Source organism: Equus asinus, chromosome 4 (genome assembly GCF_041296235.1).
Source record: "Equus asinus isolate D_3611 breed Donkey chromosome 4, EquAss-T2T_v2, whole genome shotgun sequence".
In the NCBI taxonomy this organism is placed as follows: Eukaryota; Metazoa; Chordata; class Mammalia; order Perissodactyla; family Equidae; genus Equus; species Equus asinus.
In genome coordinates this window covers 34,875,624-34,900,511 of record NC_091793.1, presented here as the reverse complement: position 1 = coordinate 34,900,511, position 24,888 = coordinate 34,875,624, and the positions used below count along the sequence as shown (strand labels likewise).

At 42.0% G+C, this 24,888-nt stretch overlaps 1 protein-coding gene across 2 annotated transcripts in view; it reads right to left on the bottom strand.

Annotated features, from left to right (window-relative positions):
- CRADD (CASP2 and RIPK1 domain containing adaptor with death domain) overlaps nucleotides 1–24,888 on the bottom strand; it is a 182,550-nt gene that overhangs the window by 98,367 nt on the left and 59,295 nt on the right. The window lies entirely within an intron of this gene.

Genomic DNA, 24,888 nt, shown 5'->3' with positions numbered 1-24,888 from the left:
CCATGCGCAACAACATAGATGAACCTGAAGGGCATTCTGCTAAGTGAAATAAGCCAGAAAGAGAAAGACAAATACTGCATGGTATCACTTATACGGAATCTAAAAAAAAAAGTTGAACTCATGGACACCAAGAGTAGGATAGTGACTGCCAGCGGCTAGGGGGTGGAAGGAAAGGTGAGAGGTTGGTAAAAGGGTAGAAACTCAGTTATAAGATGAATAAGGTCTGAGGATCTAATGTAGAACACGGTAACTATAGTCGATAATACTGTATTATACAAGTGAAATTTGCTAAGAGAGTATAACTTAAGTATTCTCACCAAAAAAGAAAAAGAAAAAGAATAAAATTGAAAAAAATTAAAAATCTTCTCAGTAATCATTTTGTTGGTGGTAGTGTTAGCATTATTACATTGCGACTATTGTGTGTATGTTGTAGAATAAAGCAAATGAATTATTAAAAAATGAAAACAGGGGAAACAGAGCAAATGTATACACGATATAACAAAATAAATACAAGGCAACACAGCACAACCTACTGGTAATATGCTAGGGAAACACCAAGGGAGGTGTGAGGGATCTCAGGGAGAGGAGGCTAGTCAGGGAAGGTTTCTTATATAAGAAGGGGCTCCAGTTAAGGCTTAAGGGAAGTGAAGAATGGAAACCAACAGTTTACATTTTACCCAGTCTCTGGAGCAAAAAGGATATGAAGAACTATAAATAAATTTGTTGAGACCATTTGCATACGGCTAGAGCTTGGAACATATAGATAAATCCAAAGAAACCAGATTCTTCGTGAATGTGACCTTTAATATTTTGGAGAGCATAGGCAATGGGCTTTCTGCCCAGGACTAGAAAGAAAGGAAAAGACCCTTGTCTCTGACTGGGTATAAGTGAGGGGGAGAGAATCATGGAAATGTGCCCAAGCCCACTCTCTATCTGTCACTTGCGATCATGAACCCTGAGGCCCAGACCTCTATGGTGAGCCAGCTGTCTCCAGAGTCCCCACAGGAAGTGTCATTCCTTTAATCAACAAATCTTCCTCTACAATGTTCCAGGCACTATTCTGGGCACTAGGAAGAGACGGATGAACAGAACAACTTCACTGCCATCATGGAGCTCCTATTCTAGAAGGTTTGACTCTCCACCACCCAGCAAAGGACAGTTGATGCCATGAACACTTAAAATAGCTGTCTTCTGAGAAGGGGGAATACTTAAAGAGAGAGGCACAACTGCCTTCACCAGGACCAGCTGCACCTTGGGGTTAGCTGTAACCTTGACCAAATGTAGAATGACAACTCGAAAGAAGCATCAGCAGCTTTGCCAATTCAATAAAGGGACTGCAGGACAGCAGCCAGAAAAAATTCCCCAAGCAGCCAGAGGCGGTTGACCATTCAAGTCAGACAATACAGCCCAATGGGCAACTCCACAAAAAGTATATTGTTATAGGTAACAGTTGGGAGTCTTTTAGCTTTTGTTTTAATCAGCAAAAGCAATATCTTTAATTACATTGAGTATTCCCTTACTAAATACATCCCCATCACTAAAAGACTGCACATTTTTCGCTAAATTGTGTGTAGCAAAAGACACTGTAAAGGGGCGGGGCAGGGGGAGACAGCACAGCACAGTCTATCCACTGAGCTTGGCCCCAGAATCCAGACTCACTAAGGAAGGCCTGGGGTAAAAAGTCCCAGGAGTAACCAGAGACTTAACTTGGCTACTGTAAGCTGTCAGAAGATGAAGGATGACAAGTGCAACGGGCAGCTTTTGGAGTTTTCCGAAAGATATCTCCCAGCTCTATCTTAAAAATAAGGTTTCCTGTACCTATAATGCTATTCTGTCAAATATGAATAATTTAAAAATTGATACAAATGTTCCTCAGAAGGCAATAAACTACCTTTTTAAGGAATGTCCATTTCAATCACTTTCAAAACGTTTGTTAGTGGTTCTCAAACTATGCTTCCAAGGATTACTGGTTGGAGCTCCTCCACCTGGACCAAGATACTCTGCTAAGACCATACAGAGCAGTCTTTTACTAATACACAGAAAAGAACTTGATAAATAACACATTCTCAGTGTATTTTTCATGTTTTTTTCCTTAAACCTATGGAAATAATTAATGCTTTTTCCTAAAGAATGCTAGAGAAAGATAAGGAAACAAAGAACGAAGAAATTTTATGGGGAAAGAAAAGAGAAATAGCTGATCACGCTTAGTCCAACATCCTTTTTGTTTCCATTCACACTTGTGATCGGGGTTGTGCTTTTTATACCGCAAAGCTCTAACGCAGTCCCAGGAGAGCACACTCAGGGACCACTCATTCTCTCACCCTCTGGAGAGAGGTTGCCCTTCTCCGCCACACAGCTGCACTGAGGATACACTGTAAGGGGCAGGCAATACTGGTGTTCACCGGACAAAGTTCTGCTCCAGGAATCTGATGACCTGAAGTCAACTTCTTGGATCTCAGTTTCCTTGTCTCTAAAATGGAGATATAACATTTGCCCCGCCTACTTCACAGGGGGTAAATGGATCATGCATTTTAAAGAGCAGTGTAAACTAGAAAGTGCTACACAAATATAAGGCATTGGTATTATTACTATGATTATTAATTAAAACCTTCATAAAAAACAAAAAAGCCCTTGACTCCCTAAGCAGTAGGCAGATCGTGCTATAATGATGTTTTATCTCACAAACTAATCATTAACAAATTCAAAATATTGAGCTTTTTTTTGCTTTCTGGATTGGACCTAGACTACATCTTACATTTCCAATTTATAACCACACTGAAGATTTAAAATATCCATTCAGCCATATCTCAATTTCTGAACTGAAGAAATTTGTTGATCCCTTAAGTTCACCTCCCCATGGAGATTTCTTTCCCAAATAATTCAAAATTGGATAGATGCCTTTCATTTATATGAGGTATTTATCCTCTTTACCACAATCAGAGAAAACCGAATCCCATAAAGATAATTTCCTTGTACATAAAACTGCATCAAAAAAATTATTAGGACAGGGGGCCGGCCCAGTGGCATAGTGGTTAACTTCCTATGCTCTGCCTCAGCAGCCCAGGGTTCGCAGGTTCGGATGCAGGGCATGCACCTAGCACCACTCGTCAAGCCATGCTGTGGTGGCATCCCACATAAAGTAGAGGAAGATTGGCACAAATGTTAGTTCAGGGCCAGTCTTCCTCACACACACACACACAAAAATATATATATATTATTAGGACACATAAAAGGAATTTTTACATATTATAATGATCTCCATTCTGCTCCCTGTAGATAAAAAAATAATAGCAATTACTAAATACTACAAAGAATTCTACAGTTAGGAAGAAAATTGTTCTAAAGATACCACAGTCTCTTTCCTAGCAGGAAGGTAAACGTCCTGAGCAACTGAGACCCTTAAACCCTTCTCCATGAAAAATTAAAAAGAAAGAAAAAAAGGAGAAAAAAACCCACAGGAAAGGGTATGAAGAAATGTGATATCTGAAACTCTGAGATGACTTTATTTTATTAAAATCCATCAATGAAAGACAGACTAAGAAACGCCTCCTCTGTCAGCCCTGTGTCAGCTAAGAACGCCACCGTCCACCCAGTTAACAAACCAGAAACGTCGAAGTCACTCTTCAGTCCTCCTTCTCCCTCTCCCCTACATCAAGCCTATCCTCTTCTACCCCTAAACATTTCTAGAATTCTCTCCCTTCCCTCCATCCCATTGCCAGGATCGCCACTCACTGGGGTTACTGTAATAGCCTTCAAACAGGTGTCCGCACTTCCAATCTTGTCACTTCAAACTCATCGCTCAAAGAACAGCCAGAGTGATCTTTCTTAAGCCAAAAACCTGATCATGTCTGATCCTCTGATTAAAATAACTCACCGGGAAAAAAGTCCTAAATGCGTAATGGGGTTTATAAGACCCTTCAAGCTCTGAGCCACACAAACGGCTCCCACTGTCATCTCTCAACTCTAGTTGACACCTCACACGCTGCCCACCAACCACACTAGACTCCTTAAAATTCCCTGAACAGGTCATACTGTCTCTCTGCTTCTGGGCCGTAGGAATTCAGAGCACCCTAAAGAAATAGGGTTTATTTCTCTCCTTTAACAAGGAAGCAGCAGGAGACCCTGGTGAATATCTCCATGGTTTCAGAGCCATTCTTTCGGCCTCTCCCTCGAGGTCCCAGATGGAACCATAGATGCTGCATTCATACTCTAGGCAGGAAGTAGGAAGAGAAACTGGAAAATGGGGTGGGACTAAGAAAAATAATAACAATAGCCAAGAGTATGTTTACCTTGGGCTAAACACTGTTCTAAGTGCTTTATACTCATTTAATTCATTTAAAGCTTTGAGATAGACATTCTATGCTATTCCTCATTTTGTGAGTTAACTTGTCCAACGTCCCATGAGTAGTAAGTGAAAGATCTAAGATTGAAACCCAGAGTCCATGCTCTTTCACCAGACCTACTCGGCCTCCCCCAAACAAACAAAAATGGCCCGTCATGCATCTGCTAAATGGGAGCCCTCACCATCATGACACTATAGTGATCCCTGTGTCATGGCTGAGCCGCTGCAGGGGGAGCTGGAGTCCCCTTCTGCCACAGGATCTGGGCACCGTGAGTGCAGCCTGGGACCACAGTTACTCATATGCACATCATAAAAATGTGGCCTGTGCAAACAAAGCAAAACGGCGACATCCTCCCAATTTTATTTTTTTGCCTTTAAAAGTGGACAACAATCTTCATTCAAAGGAGATGCTGGGCAAAAAGAAAAAAATAAAAAGAATTTCTAAACTTGAATCAAGATGCTAATTAGAATTAGAAGTATATATTTGTTATTCATGAGACTCATCACTTCAGGTTCAAAAACCCAAAATGAGAGGGGCAGTTTATCCACAATAAGAAAAAAAATACACTGCCTTGACTTACAGCCCCCTGTAACTGAGCTGTGAATTTGCCCTTTTCCTGCCAGAAGTTGTTTTTTTAAATAGAGAGGAAGAAAGCTTCTGCTCATTTTTTTCTCTTGGGTCACCACGAGTTCACATCAGTGTCTCAGAACTTAAAGCCACAGGAGAAAATACGAATGGCAGCAGTGATTCCAGAAATCCGGAACCAAGACCTTCCCATGCAGAGAGGCAGCGTGGCAGTGCAGAAAAGGGTTGGGTTCCGAAGTCGGCTCAGACCTCGACTGCACCTCCTGTTTGCTGTGTGGCCCAAGAGAAGTTTACTCAGCCGGAGGCTCAGCTTCGTCATCTGTGAAAGGAGGAAAGGCCCACCTTGTGCAGCTGTTGTGGAGATCAGAGAAAATAATGGTCAAGTTCTAGCGCAGCACAGCGCTCAAGATAATACCACCACCGCTCTCCATGCAGGGAGGGTACGCAGTCACTCATTTTCTAGCTACTGATGTTCCAGTTGGTGGGAAAGCAACTCTCGCAGGGAAAGCCAAGCTCGCTCGTGTGCTGCTCCCACAATAAATCAGACCAGCACAGCTGTGGCCTCCCAACAGGAAAGCGATTTACTGGGGTTTTGTTTTTGTTTTTTTAGCTTACATGTATTTTAGCACTTTGGAAGGGCGAAATTTAAAAAATGAAAATATTTCATCAATTAAAATAAGAAAAGCTATCTACGTGGAAAAGGAGGACATTATATCGGGAAGGCACTGTAAGAAACGAGCCAGCACTGCCTCTGGAAAGGGGAACCGAGGGACTGGGGACAGGAGTAGAAAGGAGACCTTCAGCATCTGTCACTTGGCATATGTTAGTGGTTCAAAATAAGTAAAATTTTAATATTAACATATAACATTAAATAAGGAATCTATATATCATGTAAGGTCCAGCTCAACTTCCACCTTGACTCAAACTAAACATTTGAGAGGCAAGCCCTACAGCCCAAAGGCCTTTACTGACCTCATGGCCTTCCTGGCCGACCTCCCCTTTCTCTGAATGTCCACTGCTCTCATCGCCATAATTTAGCTGCCAGTTACATCTAATGTAAGTGGTAACTAGTTCAAGACAGTCAGGCATATCTTCTCAACAGACTGCAAATCCCTTGAACGCAAGGAACAGTCTTCCGATTCTTTATTGCCCTCAGCCTCACACCCCAGAAATGGAGGCAATAAGTACTTATTGATTAATCACGCCTGCCAGGACCCAGGGTAGGAGCTGCAACTGATCACACCATCTGCAGGTTACCTTTATTCAGAATACATCACCATGGAACCCAGAAGAGGGAGACGATCACTTTAAAGACAATGAATCCTTTCTTGAGCTTAAAAAAAGGTTTCAAGTTATTAACCTTTTCAAATCTACTTTCAGCTCTTTGGGCTTTTCCTTTCTGCTGAGTTGGAGCTTCGTTTTAGGTTTTATGACAGTAGCTAGTGCTTCCTTTACTGCTGGGAAGAAACACAGCACAGAAGATGGCAGGAAGCAAAGCTCAGCCTCCAAGAAGACACCGCAATTTTCTGAATTCATGGTATTCATCTGCCCTCCTTTATAGTAAAGCGTGGACAGAATTTTTCTGAAAATCAGCAAGAAATCCATCAGGGGCTAAAGCATGCTGAGCAATAGAGAATTAAAATGGGAAAAATTACTTAGAATTTTCCCTCCGTTCCTATTTGTCACAAAATGAAACTAGTGCTCACAAAACCAATTTGGTCACATCGTGAATTTTGCTGAAAATATGAGAGGCCATACTAGGCAACACGACCCACCGGTGCTCTAATAGAGGCATGAGCTTAAAGAGCGTAGGAAGTCACGGCGTGGCACGTGGCCTGTGTCTTACAGGAGCAGTCTGAGTTTGCTAGGGGACTGGAAAGGGATGAAAACCCAGGCCAACTGATTGCCCTCCCTTCTCCCTGCACCCCTAAACCTGCCAGTCCTTCAGTTGTCCCTATCTCCATTAAAGGCCACTCCACCAACCCAACTGTTCAGACCCCAAAACTAGGAGTTGTCCTTGATTTCTCTCTTAGCCTCACTCCCCACTTCCTGAAAGCCTCCCCCATGGCCACCTTAGTTTATGCCACCACCATCTCTTGAGCAGACTACTTACTACAACCTCCTAACTGGTCGTCCTGATGACATCCTTTACCTTTCTCCTCCCATTTAACCTTCACACTACACACAGCCTCAAAGTGATCTTTTAAAGAATGACAATCTGATGATATCAACCCCCTCCAGAAGTTTCCCAGGACAATCAGAATACAGTCATGCATTGATTAATGATGGGATATGTTCTGAGATGCCTCATTAGGCGATTTCTTCGTTGTGTGAACATCAGAGAGTGTAGATACACAAACCTAGATGGTATAGCCTACAACATACCTAGGCTACATGGTACTAATCTTATGGGACCACTGTCATATATGCGGTCTGTCGTTCTGTAGCACGTGACTGTAAATTCCAACTAATGTTAGAGAAGCCTAGGGAGCTTTGTAAAAATGCTGATGCCTGGATCCCACAAGAGATTCCGACTTAACTGGTTTGGGGTCTGGCCTGAGCCAGCTGGAGGACTGCAATGTACAGCCAGGGCTGAGAACACCACCAACCTGTCCCATCTCATCTCCCGCCACTCCTCACCTGGTTCACTGGGCCCCCACCATGGCAGCCTTGTCTCCCTTCCTCATGTGCCCCAAGCTCATGCCTACCTTATAGCCCTTGCTCTGCAAGCCCATTTGTTTGAACCAATCTTCCCCTTGATCTTCACTTGGGTTTCAGCTCAGATGTCACCTCCAAGGGGAGGGTGTCCCAGTCTTGCTGAAAGCTGGCTACAACTGTGTCTAAGTATCCCTAAATGGTCACTAAAGAAAGTGAGGCACATGGAGAGTAGAGAGCCCCTCACACTCATCTAGGATAAACTGTACCTACAACGGTGCCGGTGCTCGGTGGATGTTTGTTGAATGAATGAATGAGCAAAGAACCAATGAAGACATGAACCCTTCAAAGTAAGCTCCTATCAAGGGGCCACCATTATATATCCAGATTCTGGTTTGGTACATTGTGAACAGTGAGATATTAAATGCCAGTGGCTATGGGGTAGGGCAAATTATATGAAGAATCTAACATCCCAAACATCTTAATTTCTAAAAACAGACAATGGGAACTGTTAATCTAGCTAATCTTTCTACAAAAGAAAAGCAAGAACTAGGAAGATTTCTCATAGCAAATAAAACATACCTAAATAAAATAATTAACCTTCTATATACATTGGCCAAACTCCTAAAAGTGTGGCCTGGCATTCAAGACCTTACGTTATTAGGCAGAAAAAGACCCTTTCCTCCCCTTCCATACACTCTCCCCTCCAGTCAAACCAAGTGAGGTGGCCCTTTTCCAAATTTGCCTTGTGCCTCTCACCTTCCATACGATGAGAGTGAGAGATCATCCAGAGATCTTGCCTCTTGAATAGAAATGTTATTGTGTCTTCCATGCTTCCACTCTGGCCCCCTAAAATTTATTCTCCATACATCAATAAGACTGGACTTTTAAAAACAAAGTCCCAGCAAGACGCTCACTTCCAGTGGCTTCCCACTGCACCTAGAACACAATCTCTACTCCTTATGGTTCCAGGCCCACCTCCTTCGTGGATCTCATCTGGGACACCCCCACCTTGCCCACTCTTGCCATCCTGACCTCCAGTTCTGCAGAGCGGGTCACTCTTCCCCTCAGGGCCTCACTCTTTCGCTTCCCTCTGATCAGGACCTTCATCTCTTGGCTCTCCCCAAGACTGGCTTCCTCTCATCCTTCAGAAGTCTCCTGAAATAGCCCTCCTCAGGGAGCCCTCCCAGCCTACTCTAGCAAGGTAGCTTCCCCCTTCACTCTCTGCCACTGCAAAGAGTAACTGTTTCCTTTATAGCTCTTTTTACAGCTTGCGACTACCATTCATAGGCTTGTTTCCTGTCTCTCCATTAGCATATAAGTTCCTGGGAGGCAGTGACCATACCAGCATTGTCAACATTGTTACACTGTCCCATCAGTTCCTGGCAGAACGCCTGGCAAATGGGGTAATGAATGAATGAACAAATGAACGCAAAAAGTCTTGTCTAATTCTTAGTCTCCACAAGTAGACGAAGTCATTTTTCTCAGGACCTCCACACAACTTTGTTTTCTACCTCTCTAGCAGTATTCTCATGGACTGCCTTGTATTGAAACCAGTGGCCAGATAGCCATTAATGATTATTCTGAAAAGTCATGTAGATAAGCAGTATGTTATCAGACCTCCACTAGGTTCCTTATAGATAACATCTCTGATGCTTGGATCACCATGGCAACTGGTACTTAAGTTGTTTTTCAGGAAGTGAAAGTCAACCCATTGCCCAGTTCAGGCCAGTTGAGACCACCAACCCATCAACCAAGCATTCACGAATGCCTGATGAGCAACCCTTTGAGTCGGGGGAAGGGGGGGTGGTGCGGGAGGGGGGAGCCAAAAACTCCACCCTCAGATCATGGTAACACCAGTTTGTGAACACACGTCCTATGAAGAGCCACAAAGCTTGAGTATGCTTGAGTAGAGCATCTATTACCCCCTACTTATTCCTACCTCTAATCATCTATCCCCCACACTTCAGACAACCCTGCCCCTTTATCCCATAAATATCCCTAATCCCCATTTTGGGAGAGGTGGATTTGAGACTTGTTCTCCCATCTCCTCACTTGGCTGCCTTGTGAATAAACCCTTTCTCTGCTGCAAATTCATCATCTTGATGATTGGCATACTATGCAGCAGGCAAAACGAGCCTAGTTCAGTAACACCTTGTATTACAGTTATTTGTGTGTGGATCTGTTGTCAACCAAGCTAGATTGGTTCTTAATGATCTTTATTTTCACCTCAGCACCATAGTAAGCTCCAGAAAGAACAACAAAAGAAAGGAGGATCAGGAGAAAGGAAGGAAGAAAGAAATCAAGGGACGAAGGAAAAGGGAAGGAAATCATAAGAAAAAGATAAAGGAAAGAGTGAGTCTATATAGGGAGCATGAATATTAGAGAAAATTCCTTCATAACTGATTAATAACACACAGTTTAGTAAGGTAATGATTTTCTCCTAACTGTAATTTTTGGGCCAACATTTCAGTATTTTCCCCTATCCTCTTTTCCATCTTCTTTCCATTTCAACTGAACATCCTCCCCTACCCTTGTGCTGTTTTTACCTTGGGGACCAGTCTGACAAGTGACTAGTATTCTCCACTTCTCTTGAGGCTGGGTTAGTCCATTATTTCAACAATTAGCAGACTGACCTTGAAAACCCAAGAAGGGTAGCTGCCCCTCCTCAGCCTCAGAAGGGAGCAACTAACAAGGCAGTCAGCTCTGGATCAAAGTTTATTTTGAAAAGAGTAGACTACCAATACTTTCCATTCCTGGAAATCAAATGAACAGTCTTTGCTGTTCTCGCATTTTCCTTTGGCCACTTCTGTCTATCTGTGTGGAGTGGAGCTGCGTGTTTTCTTGTATTTCCTGTTGCTTGTTTCTCTGGGATCAGACTGAGGTAGGATGTCTGTGAATGTATCCGACCAGAGGGATTTTTCAGTCAGTTCATAAAAGAGAAAGTGTGGTTAACAAGTTCCTTCCTTGGAAAGGAAAAGAAGCGGAGTGAAGGGAACACTGGAGCCAAGGAAAAGGGAGAATGAGATAGGGAAGGCTCTCGGGGGCAAAGCGCAGCTAAGTTGACAACAGAAATGATTTCAAAATAGCCGAACAGTATCCTCTGGTGACGAAAATGAAAGATGAAGAGCTTCAGAGAGCAAAATAATGGAATTAGTTTTTCATCCAAAGAACCAGAGTTATTTTCCTTCAAGTAGCTAAGCAAAGAAAGATAGAAAAAGTTTGTAAATTTTCAGGAAAACTAGCTGAAGGTTTTATTATTATGCATTCATCTACGCAACTCTTTTTAACTGTAATAATTTTACTGTAATTGGTAACAGATTTCTTTTCTCTTCCTGTGCCATACTCCCCACTCCCCATGCCCTCCTCCCACCTCTGAGGCAAATTATATCAACAGTTATTACTTCCGTGTTTTTTTCCATTCTGGTTACATCATGTGTCATAAAAGTAAACACGTTTAGAACATGGCATGTTGTGTAACACAATACACGTCTCCGTCTCCGTTCTGCTGGCCCTAAAACTTAAAAAGTAATAAACACTCTACACTCCCACAAAATTAAAAGGCTTGATATTTCAAATTCGTAGTAGAATGTTTCTCAGGCCTTGAATTCCTGGAAACGTGTAAGGATAGCTGAGGAGAAACAGGCTATCGCAAAAGCACGACAAATAATGGATGCAAAATGATTATGAGAACTGGCTTAATTTCATAGGAGTTAGCCATGAACAGTCCCAGCCTCCAGGGTCCATATTTTTCTTTCTTAAAAAATAATGTAAGATTGGGCACTTGAGGTTAAACTGTACCCAGGATCTCAATGAAGCCTTCGACCGTAAATCGATAGAAAGTGGCATGAGATTGAAATCTACCAAATCTAAAATTAATGATAAAATTTTCATGTCAATCAAATTAATAACAAATCAAACAATTTTAATAATACCGAACGCAAAACCTTCTACTGCGTCTAAAACTCTGAAACACTGAGATGATCTTACTTCATTTAAAGCTGCCATGAACTATAAAGAACCACAAAATTTTTAACTAAAAGAAATGAGTCAAATGATAAGTTATATTTCTTAGTATCTTATGAGAAAACTTTAGTTATTGATTTGGAGATTTGTCTTTACTTCCTTAAAAATTGTGGAATTAACTAAACAAACCCCCAAATTACCTTTTTTTGATAAATTCTATGATAAGAATTGCAAGAGGGAAAATCCCATGTTCATGGCTAAAAATATGTTCTGATAAATCTTCAGAGCCAGATTTTAGACTCTAATTGCAAACATTTGGATCACTTGCCCACAGGTGTGGACTGGACTTCATTCTCTATTTGGTGATGTACTTTTTAGAGCAAATCCAACCATGGTAATAACAAGAGCAATGAGGATTAACTGATACACTTAATTCCTTACCAAAAACAAATGTAGGGCGTAAATACACATTACTAAACTCTAATAACAGGAGCAATGTACCATATTATCTGCTCAGGCCCAACACCTGGCCCTGTGGTCTCTATCTGCATTGCATATGCCGAGTCAACCACCCTTTACCACCTGTACCATTTCTGCCCGCATCCAAGCCACCAGCATCCCTCACTTGGACAACTGCCATGGCTTCTTGACTGGCCTTTCTGCTGCCTCCTTGATCCTCTACAATCCATTTTCCACTCCAAAGCCAGAGGAATCTTTCAAAACTATCTACAGAACATGACACCTCCCTGCACATTTTTCCTTTCTCTTCATCCTCCTTCTTACCCTTCTTTTCCAGCAGAAATAGAGAGGCTACATAAACAACATCCTATTTTTGTTCTCTTCTTCTCAAGCTCTGACAAGAACAGGGTTAAGAAAAGTGGTCCCCAAAATTAGCACATTTTTAGTAGCAATATCCTACCACTTTCAAAATATGGAACAGAAAAATTATGAGTCACTAAAACCTCACTTATCAAAAAGCCACTTGTCCGGGGTTGGCCCGGTGGTGCAGTGGTTAAGTTCACACGTTCCACTTCTCGGCGGCCCGGGGTTCACCGGCTCGGATCCTGGGTGTGGACATGGCACCGCTTGGCAAGCCATGCTATGGTAGGCATCCCACATATAAAGTGGAAGAAGATAGGCACGGATGTTAGCTCAGAGCCAGTCTTCCTCAGCAAAAAGAGGAGGATTGGCAGTAGTTAGCTCAGGGCTAATCTTCCTGAAAAAAAATAAAAATAAAAAATGAAAAAAAAAAAAAAGCCACATGTCTGATGAGCCCAGCCTTCTGGAACACTGCTGAGAAGAACCAGAGATGGGAGAAATGGAAAGGAGACCCACAAATATCGCAAAGTCCATACATTAAAGTTCGCTTGGATTTTAGACAAACCTAATAAACTCAGTCATCTATTGGATTTTAGACAAACCTAATAAACTCAGTCATCTATTTCTCTACATATAACCAGAGAGATACATCGTTGAGGCCTGGGAGCTCTTGAGGCAGGCATGCGGGCAGCATCAAAAAGTGAACGCTAATCACCTACCAGACAGGAGGAGACAGCAAAACTATGAAAAACAGGCATGAAAATTCAAAAAATACATATATGGTCTTCAGTGTAATAGAAAAACTCCACCTAGAGCAGACCTTAACTGTATCACTGTGTTACAGCACAATATTTCTAAAATGATCCTGAAATAGTAGGAGACTATTAGACGATACTCCAAATACTTTATTAAGAAGCTGGGGAGATAAGTGCACAATATGTTTCAGTAAATTTTCCAACAAAATGGTTGGAATAGTTTTAAGTGATGGTGCTCAAAAGCTTACAATTCATTCACCCCGAGATGAAAAATTCATTCCTCCAGGACAACAGTAATACAGTGAGCAAACACACTGACTGGCAAAGAAATTAACCTTCTAAGTTGAATTACTTCTGTCAGAGGCATGTTCACTCTCAAGAGGGAGCTCAAGTCTTTGCACCTGCAGGTGTGTCATGAGGTGGGAGACCCACCGGCTTGGATGAAGGCAAGGAGGCTACTGTCCTCACTCCTGGGAAGTTCCCTGGATACCTGACAAGCTAAGAGGTTAAGGTTATATGCCCGTATGGCACTATCTCCTCAGCTTTTTCCCTTTGGCCCCATTTCCTCTTTGGATTGTTCCTCCGTCTTCTATTCATGTACACAAAGGCTGACTACTACTTGGGAAGACTTTGCCCTTATTCATTAAAGATATTTACTCACCGTCTACTACATATCAGGCCCTGTTCTAGATGTTTAGGACACAGCAGTGAACAAGAAAGGCCCTGGACTAAGTAGCTTACGCAGCTCTGCCCTAGGGCTTCACTGTTGCGTAGGGTATAGGATGAAGCTAGGACCCTGGTGAAGGACCTTCCAGACCAGAAGGAGGTTAAAAGCCTGTACAGAGGAGATGCAGGACTCCTCAGACATGTGGCCTCACAAGCCCCCCACTCCTTTGTGAGGGATAAGGCAACACTCAGGAGCTGTACCCGTTTTACCATCAGATACAGCCCTTGTCCTAACTGGTTGGAGTATAGCTTTTACCCACGATAAGTAAGAGTCACAGCCCTCAGTATCGTATGTGTCCAAGTGCCTCAAGTAACCCACTGATCCACAGGGGTCACGGGCTCTCACAGCCTGAGCACACGGTGTTAATTTGATTGGTCTGTTTCTTCTGAATACTTAACATGGGCTGTAGTCTCCGTAGTTGGAAAAATAAGATATTAAAATTCCTCATTGATCACTATCGAAACCTAAAATCCCTGCCTTTAATATTAACATGGCCGACATCCTTAGAAGACCTAGGTAGACAGGCCTCCTCAGTGGACCCAAAGAGCCTCCAGATTCTGAGTTAGCTAGATGGCCAGCATCCCCGGCCTTACTGCTGACTGTACTTTGCAATCTCTCTGGAAACCTTCAGCAAAAGCTCTGCTTTACCCTCCACTAGACTTCAGTGGGATGAGGACCCAAGAAAACAGTCCTGGCCCACACTTGGCAAGTGAAGATGCTTTTGCGGGTTCCTCAAGGACACTGCAGGCGTTACCTGCCTCCCCCTCGACCTCAAGCCTGGGAAGGCAAAGCCACCGTTTTCTGTTTCCTCACCACTTTCTTCAGAGGCAGGTGCCTCTGGGCACTCTGTGCATTGTTGTCGGGTATTCAGAAGCTGCTGTTCTGTTGCCACACATTTTTAGATAGAACTTCTGAGTTCAGTCTGTACCAGAAGATTAATAATAACTGTAGTTTTTATGCAAATACAAAAATATTCTGTTATCAGTGGAAATTAAGAAAAGCAACTAGATATGAGTATACTTAAAAAAATTATTGTTAATTTGTGGGTAAAAGAATCTAAGTTTTAGGTTTTCAATTTTAAGCCTCAAAAAACTGTTTGTTGGGCCGGCTCGGGGGCGTAGTGGTTAAGTTTGTGCGCTCTACTTCGGAGGCCAGGGGGTTCCCGGATTTGGATCCCAGGTGCAGACCTACACACCACTTACCAAGCCACGCTGTGGTGGCATCCCACATACAAAACAGAGGAAGATTGGCACAGATGTTAGCTCAGGGACAATCTTCCTCAAACAAAAAGAGGAAGACTGGCACAGATGTTAGCTCAGGGCCAATCTGCCTCACCAAAACAAAAATTGTTTGCTCTAAAACATATTAGTCCTTTTGTGACAGCCAGCCTGTGAAATGACCCAGTGATTCTAGCCTCCTAGTATTCACACCCCTGTGTAGCCCTCCCACCCCACCCCACCCCACCTGGGGTACCTATGTAACCAATAGGATACTACTGAAATGACGGAGAAGTGTGACTTCCAAGACTAAGTCGTAAAACACACTGTGGCTTCCACATTGCTCTCTAGGACTGTTAGCTCTGGGGGACGCTAGCCTCCATGCTATGAGGACACTCAAGCAGCTCATGGAAGGACCAATGTGAGACAGAAGTGAGACCTGCCAACAACCAGCACCACGTCAGGTGCAGCATCAGTCTCAGCCTATTGATAGTGATGCCCATCTATAAATGCCCCAGGCACTCACTTGGGCCCATACAACTTGTGGCAAGCCCCCAAGGACATTTTCCCCACCAAAGTCAATGTTGTGGCTGGACCAGCCCTTGTGGTTCTTATTATGATTGCAAGACACACCTCAGCAAAAGTCATCAGGGAACTTTGAAGAACAAGATTTATTACTCACAAGTCCTGGAAGGTACACAGCATGCAGAGGGCCACACAGCAAGGTCTCGGGTAGAGGGAGACGGAGGAAGTAAGGACCTGGGGCTCTGCCTTTGTTAGAGTCTGAGGGTGGGGTACCTCGAGTTTCATAGGTTCACTCTTTGTTGGCTAATTTAAAGCATAAGAGTGGGATTAGGGTGTGGGAAGGGAGAAGCAGGGCCACTCAAGTGGTCAGTTATCCCAGTTACCCAGGGCTTCCTAAAAGGGGAAATTCAGGGAAACGGGCGGCCTGGTTCCTTATCTAGTTGTTTCGCTAGTAGCTGTGTTATGTAGCAGGCAATATCGTTATTCGGGATGGATGCCTTTGAAATGGATGCCTCAGCAACCAAAAGCCTAATGCCAGGGGCTTATACTCTGTGTGTGTACCATCTTGGAAGCAGATCCTCCAGCTCCATGCCAGCAGTCAGATGACTCCAGTCCCAGGTGACATCTTGAGACGTCACGAGAGACCCCAAGCAGAGCTATTTGGCTAAGGCACTTCCAGATCCCTGACCAAGAGAAACTGTGTGAGATAATAAATGCTTACTGTCTTAAGCTGCTCGATTATGGGGTAATTTGTTACGCAGCAATAGATAAATAATATAAAATTTATACTGTTAAGTTGCTAGCTGACAAATGAGTCATTAGACGTTAACTATCAATTCATGTTAAGGAGGTCCAGCTACTACACACATTCGAATAAACAATACATATAAACTGGCAGTCAACAGCATGGACTCTAAGTCAGACTGACTGCAGTCAAAGGTGTGCTTCATACAGTGTGACCCCAGACAAGTTATTCATCTATCCAGTCTTGTGAAGTGCAGATGATACTAGTCCGTGTCATAAGGTTGCTATGAGAACTGAGTTAATCCCAGTAAACAGCAATGTCAGGAACACAGTAAGCGCTCAATAAATGCTACCTATTGTGATGTATGGATAAACGAATGAGGCTACACTTTATAAAAGGGAAAAATGACAGTAGAATTGATTGGGAAAACACACTAATTTGGCCGTTGACTCTGCGTTTGGCTTCTGCCACATGAAAGGAAGGGAAAAAAGGGGCAGAGAGACCAAAGAAGACAGACAAGATTTGGATTAATAAGCCTTAACCACATCTGGCCAGGGTAAAGCAGGGTGACTATATAATTTATTACAAAAACAGGGATACTTCTGAGAGTGAAAAGGAGCCCTATTAAGAATAGTGTTGAGAAACAGGCATAAAAAGGCCCGTCCCTACCACACCAGGCATACATGCGCCTTTAAGAGACTGTTGTATGAAAAAAACTTGAAGTTGAGAATAAAGCTTCAGAAAGGAGATTCAAATTCCAGAGCTTTCCTGAGAGAACCAGGCAAAGATAAGGATGTAGAGTCAAGTATTTAAAGCATTATACTAAAACCCTGATTGAGGTCCGTACTTGGATTCCTTTAAGCAGTGATCAATTAGTTAACAATTTACCAAAAGGTACTAAATGGATGTTTTATTTCCTTAGTTTTGCTCTTACTGTGTCCTCTGTTCAAACACAGTAGCAACCTTCCCTTTCTCAACAGTTTTTAATGGGACAGAAGGCATACTAACGTAGACTTCAGTTAATACAGTAGGGACTTAAGAGAATTTTCCGTTTAGACCGAGAGGCTGAGCACAAGGCATCGGCTGGTGACAGCTCGCCCTCATCGGAGGTAACGTCTCTTTGAGGAAATACACACCACCCGGCGCTAAACTAGCAAATGTGATGGAAGAAATCTTTGTGACCTGTACTTAGTGACTTCCTATGCCATTAGTCTAGTAATTCTCTATGATAAACAATTCAGAATCGACTTTTTCCTATAATCGTGTTCTTGCTTTTTTTTAAAGCAAAAGAATCAAGATTTGTGTTTGTGAATATCTCTCAAGCTTACGTACTTATTTTTTTCCCCTGCCATACAAGAAAGAGTATGGTAAACACAGGCCCGTTCCCCGGTCAGTTCAATGAAAACTTGCCCCGAGACTGGCCCAAAATTCATTAAGACTATTTATATTGAACCTGGACAGGGACAGCCGCCCTCAGAGACCTCTTAAAGGACAGGTTTTCTGTAAGTGAAATTTCTACCTCTGTATCATACCATAATTCCCCTTATTGTGACATTTATGTTTCCATTCAGACATTACACAGTAGCATATAATTAGGTAATTTGGATAGCGACATGCACATTCATGTCGAAGGACTTTACTAAATATAAATGTCAAAATACAATTTTTAAAAGGTTAAAAACATAATTCACATACAAATACATAGTGAGACATGTCAAAGACTTACGGAACTCAGATTACATACAAAACCAGTTAATAGTCTATAGGCCAATAAAACATAACCTTTCGGGTTATCTTTTCTATCTGCCAGAAATCATTTGCATTACAACTTTCTATAAGTTAACTTCTAACTATCACAAGTCTAAGTACTAACTAAAAGCAAATAAGTAAGCAAAATGAGGTTACATTCTCTAGAACATCAGATGACCCTCAGGTCTTGTTAGACAATGCTCTCCTATGACTTTGAAAGATTACATCTTTATCTTGTTGTCTTACAAACTAAGTTTCAGATCATCTTTCTTAATGGGAATAAAATCCTGATTCAGTTGTCCATAATGATAACAACTACCCTTCTCTCCCTCTGAAAAATCCACTTAATTAAAAAGAAAAAACAGCGGCTAGATTTGAGGTTTAGATGCCACATTTATACTCTCAAAGTTCCTTTCCACATTGTACTCACCTCCCTTTATTAGGGTCCTATGCAGACACTGACTTGAGGTTCTAAAGTGGCCCTACTAAGACAATAGTCTGCTTAAGGGAATAAACCTGACATATTCACCTTCACGTTTATGATAAAAGCCCAGCAGATCTTGCTGCTTATTCATTCACATAACAAAACTTGACTGAGTACCTACTACGTACAAGGAGCTGTGTTAGGTTTGCTATATTGAACTAAGTTCTATAAAGGAAATCAGCAAAGCCAAGAAAGAATGCCCCAAAGGTCATGAAAGAAATGAACAAACAAAAAGTCTATCCCAATTGCAAAAGAGAAAGGATTAAAAGAAAAAGCATGTCAATGCTGGCAGCAAAGGATGGGCGTGTTGGAAGATCAACAGACAAAATCCATAGTAGGAAGTAAAAAACAGGTAATAAGAGAACTGCTTGGTATTACAGAGACGACTGCTCATGCATTCCTTCACCAAGAAGCTAAATTAGTGATGACAGCTAATTGGATTTGAAGAGAAAATCTAAAAAATAAAAAGGGAGAAGTGACTTCAAATTATTTACATTTGAGTTCAAAACAAGGGAAACATTGGAATATTACCAAAGGAGCCTAGCACCCTGCCAGTTTTTAATATTGCATGATGTCCACTTGAGAGGCAAAGGACTCTTATGCAAACCATGTCCCTCCTTGTTTAAAAATTCTTAGGGTGTTCTTGTTCTTTGAATGAACCCGTTCTCCTGCCCAGGGCTTACAAGGCTCAGCAAGCTCTGGCCCCAGCCTGCCCTTCCCTCCACCCCCGACCCTCTCCCCTTTGCTCAGGAAACTCCAACAACACGGCTTCAGACAGGTCCTAGGTCATCCAGTCTCCTCTCCATCTTAGGTCCTTTGGACTTGCTGGTCCTCTATCTAGAATGCTCCTGGCATGGCTCTACTATCCATCCTTCAGTTCTCAGCTTCAGTGGCACCTCAGACAGAACTTCCCTGACTACCCATCTCAAGGAGCCCTCATCCACCCACCAACTTGCATCTTATTATTTTCTAACATAGTATCATTTGTTTCCATGACAGCAGGTATCTTGTCTATGTTATTAGCCATTATATCCCCAGAACAGTGCCTGGCATAAACTAAGCACTTAATATTATTGAGAGAATGCATGCAGTCAATATAAAGAGCTAGAGTGCCACCAAACAGGGCCCATGTCAAAGCCCTAGAATAGCTGTGCAACTTCTAGTGGCTTCTTGTAAGTTTTACTGCTACTCCTGTTAGGCCCTGGCCCACGGGGCAATATCAGCCCTCATGGCTGCAAACAGCTTCAGGTAAGCCCCAAAGGTATCTGGCTCCAGCCTAACTCCCAGAAGAGCCTGCAGATTATTCTTTCTTCCAGAAACTTCCAAGTCTGAGATCAGGCCCTAAAGAGGGATTGGAGGCCTCGACCAGGCCATATACAAATGCCCATACTTTGGGGCCTTCGTGCTTTTGCAGACCACTGATGCAACACAGCTGCCATGCTCATCACCAGATGAAGCTTATCCCCTCCCTGCTTCCAGATACACTGCATCTCCACCGGGTGCTGGCTCCCTGCTTCTCAGCTGATGTTCAGGGCGAGAAGGAAAGAAGCACTGGCAGGTATGAGAGGGGACAACAATGCTGAAGGATACTACCATTCACTGAACGCCCGTTCCATGTGAGCACTTTCACAAGACATCACACTGACTTCAGAACCTCAAGTCCTCTCAGTCACCATAGGAAGCAGATCAGATTTTTATTTTTTTTCCATTTTACAAGTTGAGCAAACCACCTAATGTCACACAGCTAGCAGAAGCAAGACGTAGACTCAGGTTTAACTAGCTTTGACAACTAGACGGTTTCTGGCACCATCTGGTATCTTTACAGGCAGTTTTTGGGGAAAGGGTGCGAGTAGACTACAGAGAAAATGCCACCTTGACATCACTGCCATGCTCTAGGCCCTAAAATTAGAAGGAAAGGAAAAATTAAGGAGGGTAGGGGGAGTAGAGAAATGAATAATAGGAGAAGGGAAAGCAAGCCCCCCAGGCCTGCTCTCCACCCCACCCCTATGCCTCTTACCAGTCTCCCACTCTTGGCTTCCAGGCACTTCACCAGCACCTGCCTGACCAGAGCCCTCTCCTGGGTTACACTGGAGGCAATTCTGCTCTGACTCCAGCCTGATGGAAACACTTCACTCTCGGGGCAGGGCCGCAATAGAGTGATGGCTTATTGGCTTCCCTAATTGGAATTCAACACATTTTTCCATAAAATAGCATTACATTGCGGTTACGGTTTATAATACCAGTGGCTTTTTTATTTAAAAAAAAAAAAAAGTATAATAGAGATCCACTAATCTGACATCCAAAACACTCCAAAAACCAGAAGTTTTTTCATAACTCATTTGGCAGCAAAACCTGACCTGACCTGAACTCATTTGGCGTGAATTCCTTTAGCAACAAAATTCGACCTGAACTGACATGAGGCTATTTATAGTTTTTATTTATCCCACCGAGTGTGAATATTCATCAGTTTCACTTCAGAAGTATTAATGTATTTGATTATAGGATCCTGCTCCAGACCACACTGCAGTGCTATGTAATAACTGGTATATACACAATATTATCCTTCCTCAAAAAAAAAACAAAACAAAAATCAGCAAAATCTGGCCTCAAGGGTTTTGAATATAGAATTGAAGACCTGTATTTATTCATATTTAACCTCTCTGGACCTTGGGTTCATCACAAGTCTGAAATTAGGTTATAGACAACACCATTTTGGGGGGGAAATATATTCTTAATTTCAAACAAGCAACTTAAAAATGAACTTTTGGAACACCACTAATTCATGGGTTGGAAACTACATAAAAGTATACAATAAAGAAAAATTCTTCATGAGAAGAGGTTTTCATTCTGCAGAAAAATGATCAGTTTCTGTTTCCCATTCCCACAGAAGCTTCAGGTAAGTCTTCAGCTTCTGAGAAGAAGGGCCAATCTTCCGGACCGCTCCGTGCACTGAGGAGCGTACCAAATATCAGAACATGGACCAAGGAAAAGAGAGCTAATACTAGATGTCCTGTTAATTGCTTCCATTCTGTCATTCTGTTCATTTATATTTCTGCCAAAATTACATTTTTATGACTTTTATTGCAATTCAAAGTTAACCTTTCTAGCAGAAGGAAAACCTCAACTGCCCCTTTCAACACAAGATGAGTTCAAAGGAAAATCCCAATCTTCTTATAATCATATTATGAACGTGATGAATCCTGTAGCTGGTTATTTTTCTCCCATTTGATTTTAACTGCTAGAAAAACCAGAGCTAAATGTATAGCCTAGCTCTACCACCTGTATAGAATTTTATGCTGTCTGTTCTTTGCACAAACCCTACCCATACCAGCCTTGTTATTTTTCTCCTAACCCTATTTTTCTTTTGCCCAATTTCTTCTTCTATTTATTTTAGGTGGTGGTAGTGGTGGTGATGGTGGCGGTGGGTGTGTATGTATGTGTAAATTTCCGCAAAATCTTTTTGTAATAAAGTGGAGTATGGATAAATAAATAAGTAATTGTATCCTTAATAATGTACTGGCATGGATCCATTTACTTCGGCTGTAAAGACTTCAGTAATAACAAAATTCTAAAACATTCTACTTGATTAATTGCACAGATACTAAGCCATAACTAAAAGTTTCTACACCAAAATGCCCATGACCATCATTCATTACATGAAAATAATCATAAATTAGGGAAAGCAAAAGCAGCACCTTAGCTATGTTGCATGTTCCAAATATACACAGTCACTCAAGATGTGTGGTTAAGATTTGCTCATCCCCACATTACCCTGAGGGCTGCAGAGGCACGAGTTTCAGTCCATGCTAGATCCATGCTGCCTATGCCTCCAGCCCAGATCTCCAGACCACCGGTTACTTCCCCACAGCACTACATCGGAGCCTGAGATTGTGAGAACCCCACTTCCCGAACCAGGCCCCCTACTTCTGGAGTTACTGGAAAAAGATGGGGAAGTCCTAAAAAGTGCGCATCAAACTCCCCTATGAGCCAAACACTTTCTGTTCTACTGCTGCATCTGGTCATCATCCTTTTATTTTCTTTTCAGTAGTTCCAAAGCACTGGGATTGTCCCACGTATAATCCATACTTCTGAATAGGCGTCTGGTTAAAATTTCCAAAGAAAAAATTAGACTTTAAGTAACAAGTGATAATCAAGATTCGTAAAAAGTAAATTAAGACACATAATGCAAGCCTGCCCTCCCCCTGCCCCAAGCTAGTAAGAAGCATGCAGCTCTACAAGAAGTGAAGATGCGGTTTATACTACTAGGAAGCTGCATATTCAAGTAGATTTTAAGTATGAGGAAGTGGCAGCTAGTCAGAGGACCTGGTTTCTTATCCAAAATTGGATTCTAGTAGAATTCCATTTGAATACATCAAAAACTCTCCAAGGCTGAAATCAGACTGCAGACAGAAATCATTCTTTTAAAATGCAATTATTGCTAGTAGATACAGCATTGGTACTATAAATTGACTTCTATCTGATGCTATCCTGTTACGAGGCTCAAAACAAAACAAAACAAGATTAGGAAAGATTTTGCAACATAGAAGTTTGAGATTTTTTTTGAAAAAAAAAAAAACAACTTACAGGTGAATGTTTCTTGTTTATTAAACACCTAAAAATTCTTAAAAGTAATATTTGATGTTACCCAGACTTTTCATTTTAATTTTACCTTGCCAAATTTTGAAATTAAAGATGCTTAAATCTCTTTAAAATGAAGCATTATGACTATTACCATCATAGGAAAGCTGTATCTAGAAGGGTAGGTAAGCAGAATTCTAAAGATGTTCCCCCAAGATTCCCACCCCCTGATTATTCAGTCAAGCACTAAACTAGGTACTGCTGCGAAGGGACTTTGCCATGTAATTAAAGTGACTAATCAGTTGACTTTAGTGAGAGTAGTCTGGATTATCCAAGTGGGGCCAATGTAATCTCATGAGTCCTTTAAAAGCAGAGGCAAACTGAAGGGGAAGGCAGGGAGATTTGAAGCACCAGATTCCCATACACCATTGCTATCTTCAAAGATGGAAGGAGGCCGTGAGTTAAGGAAGGTGGAGCTGAGGAAGACCCCAGTTAACAGCTAGCAAGGAAACAGGACATGGAGCTGAATTCTGCCAATGAGCTTGGAAGTGAATTCTTTCCCAGGACCTCCAGATAGGAGTCCAGGCCTGCTGATAGCTTGTGAGGCCCCGGGCAGAGAACCCAGAAGAACTATCCTGTGCCCAAACTTCTGGCCCACAGAAACGGTGAGGTAATCAATGGATGTTACTGTAAGCCACTAACTTTGTGGTAATTTGTTACAGCAGCAATAGAAAACTAATACGGAGGCAAAGCAAAAAGGAACCAGAAGATGAGCACTTCTGAGTCTGTTAAACTCATTTAGCTTTATTTAAACGATTTCAGCTAAAGCACAGAACATTACGTAGAAACCAAAAAACTCTCACAACAGAAAATAAGGATATCAGTCTGAAATCATCAAAGGAATTTTTTAAGTAACAAATATGTTGCCAATATAACATTTTATTGCTCAATCTCAAGTACTACCTTGAAACGGGCAATTCTGCCATTGTTTCTAAACAGCTCAAAAGAAGATTCATAAGGCATAAAGCAAGGATTTGGAGCCCAAAATGTGGTTATCAATACTACGAATCTAATCTCTTACCGTGGTCTTCAAGTACACACCACACTCGCTAAAATATATGAAGAATTGTAGGATTTTTTGATTTAAGGGAGAACAAAAACCAAGGGTGACAATTACACAGAGAGAATTCGATTTAATATAATGAATAACATTCTAATAATTAGAACTCTCCAGCAATGGGGAATGGACTGCCTCAAAAACCACTCAGAAATGTTATAAAAGGGATTCCTACAATTCCATAAAAAAATTGGCCTAAATGACCTCTACAGTCTATTCTAACTCCAAAATTGTGTGATTCCATCAACTTAGTAACAGAGTTACATTGGCTGCTACAAGGATATTGGCATTATCAGAGTACTAGATAAGTTACTATTATTCTATAGGCCATGTGAACTCAAACTGCAACATTAGGTACACAAGGCAATTCTCACAGCAACATAAATTATTAGCATTCTAAGTTTCTAAACAGGAATAACAGACACGAAGGTACAAAAACGAAACTGTTTTAAAGGGTAGCCTTTTATTTTTGACTCTGCAGAATTCCTTTTCAAAAGTGAAGTCTGGAGGTGTCCTCTGGTTCTGAGGTGGAAGATGAGAATGGGAGACAGACCTAACTAACCTGAGAAAGGACCCAGAACACAACGTGTTAACGTTCTGGAGTCGCCCAGGCACCTGACTCT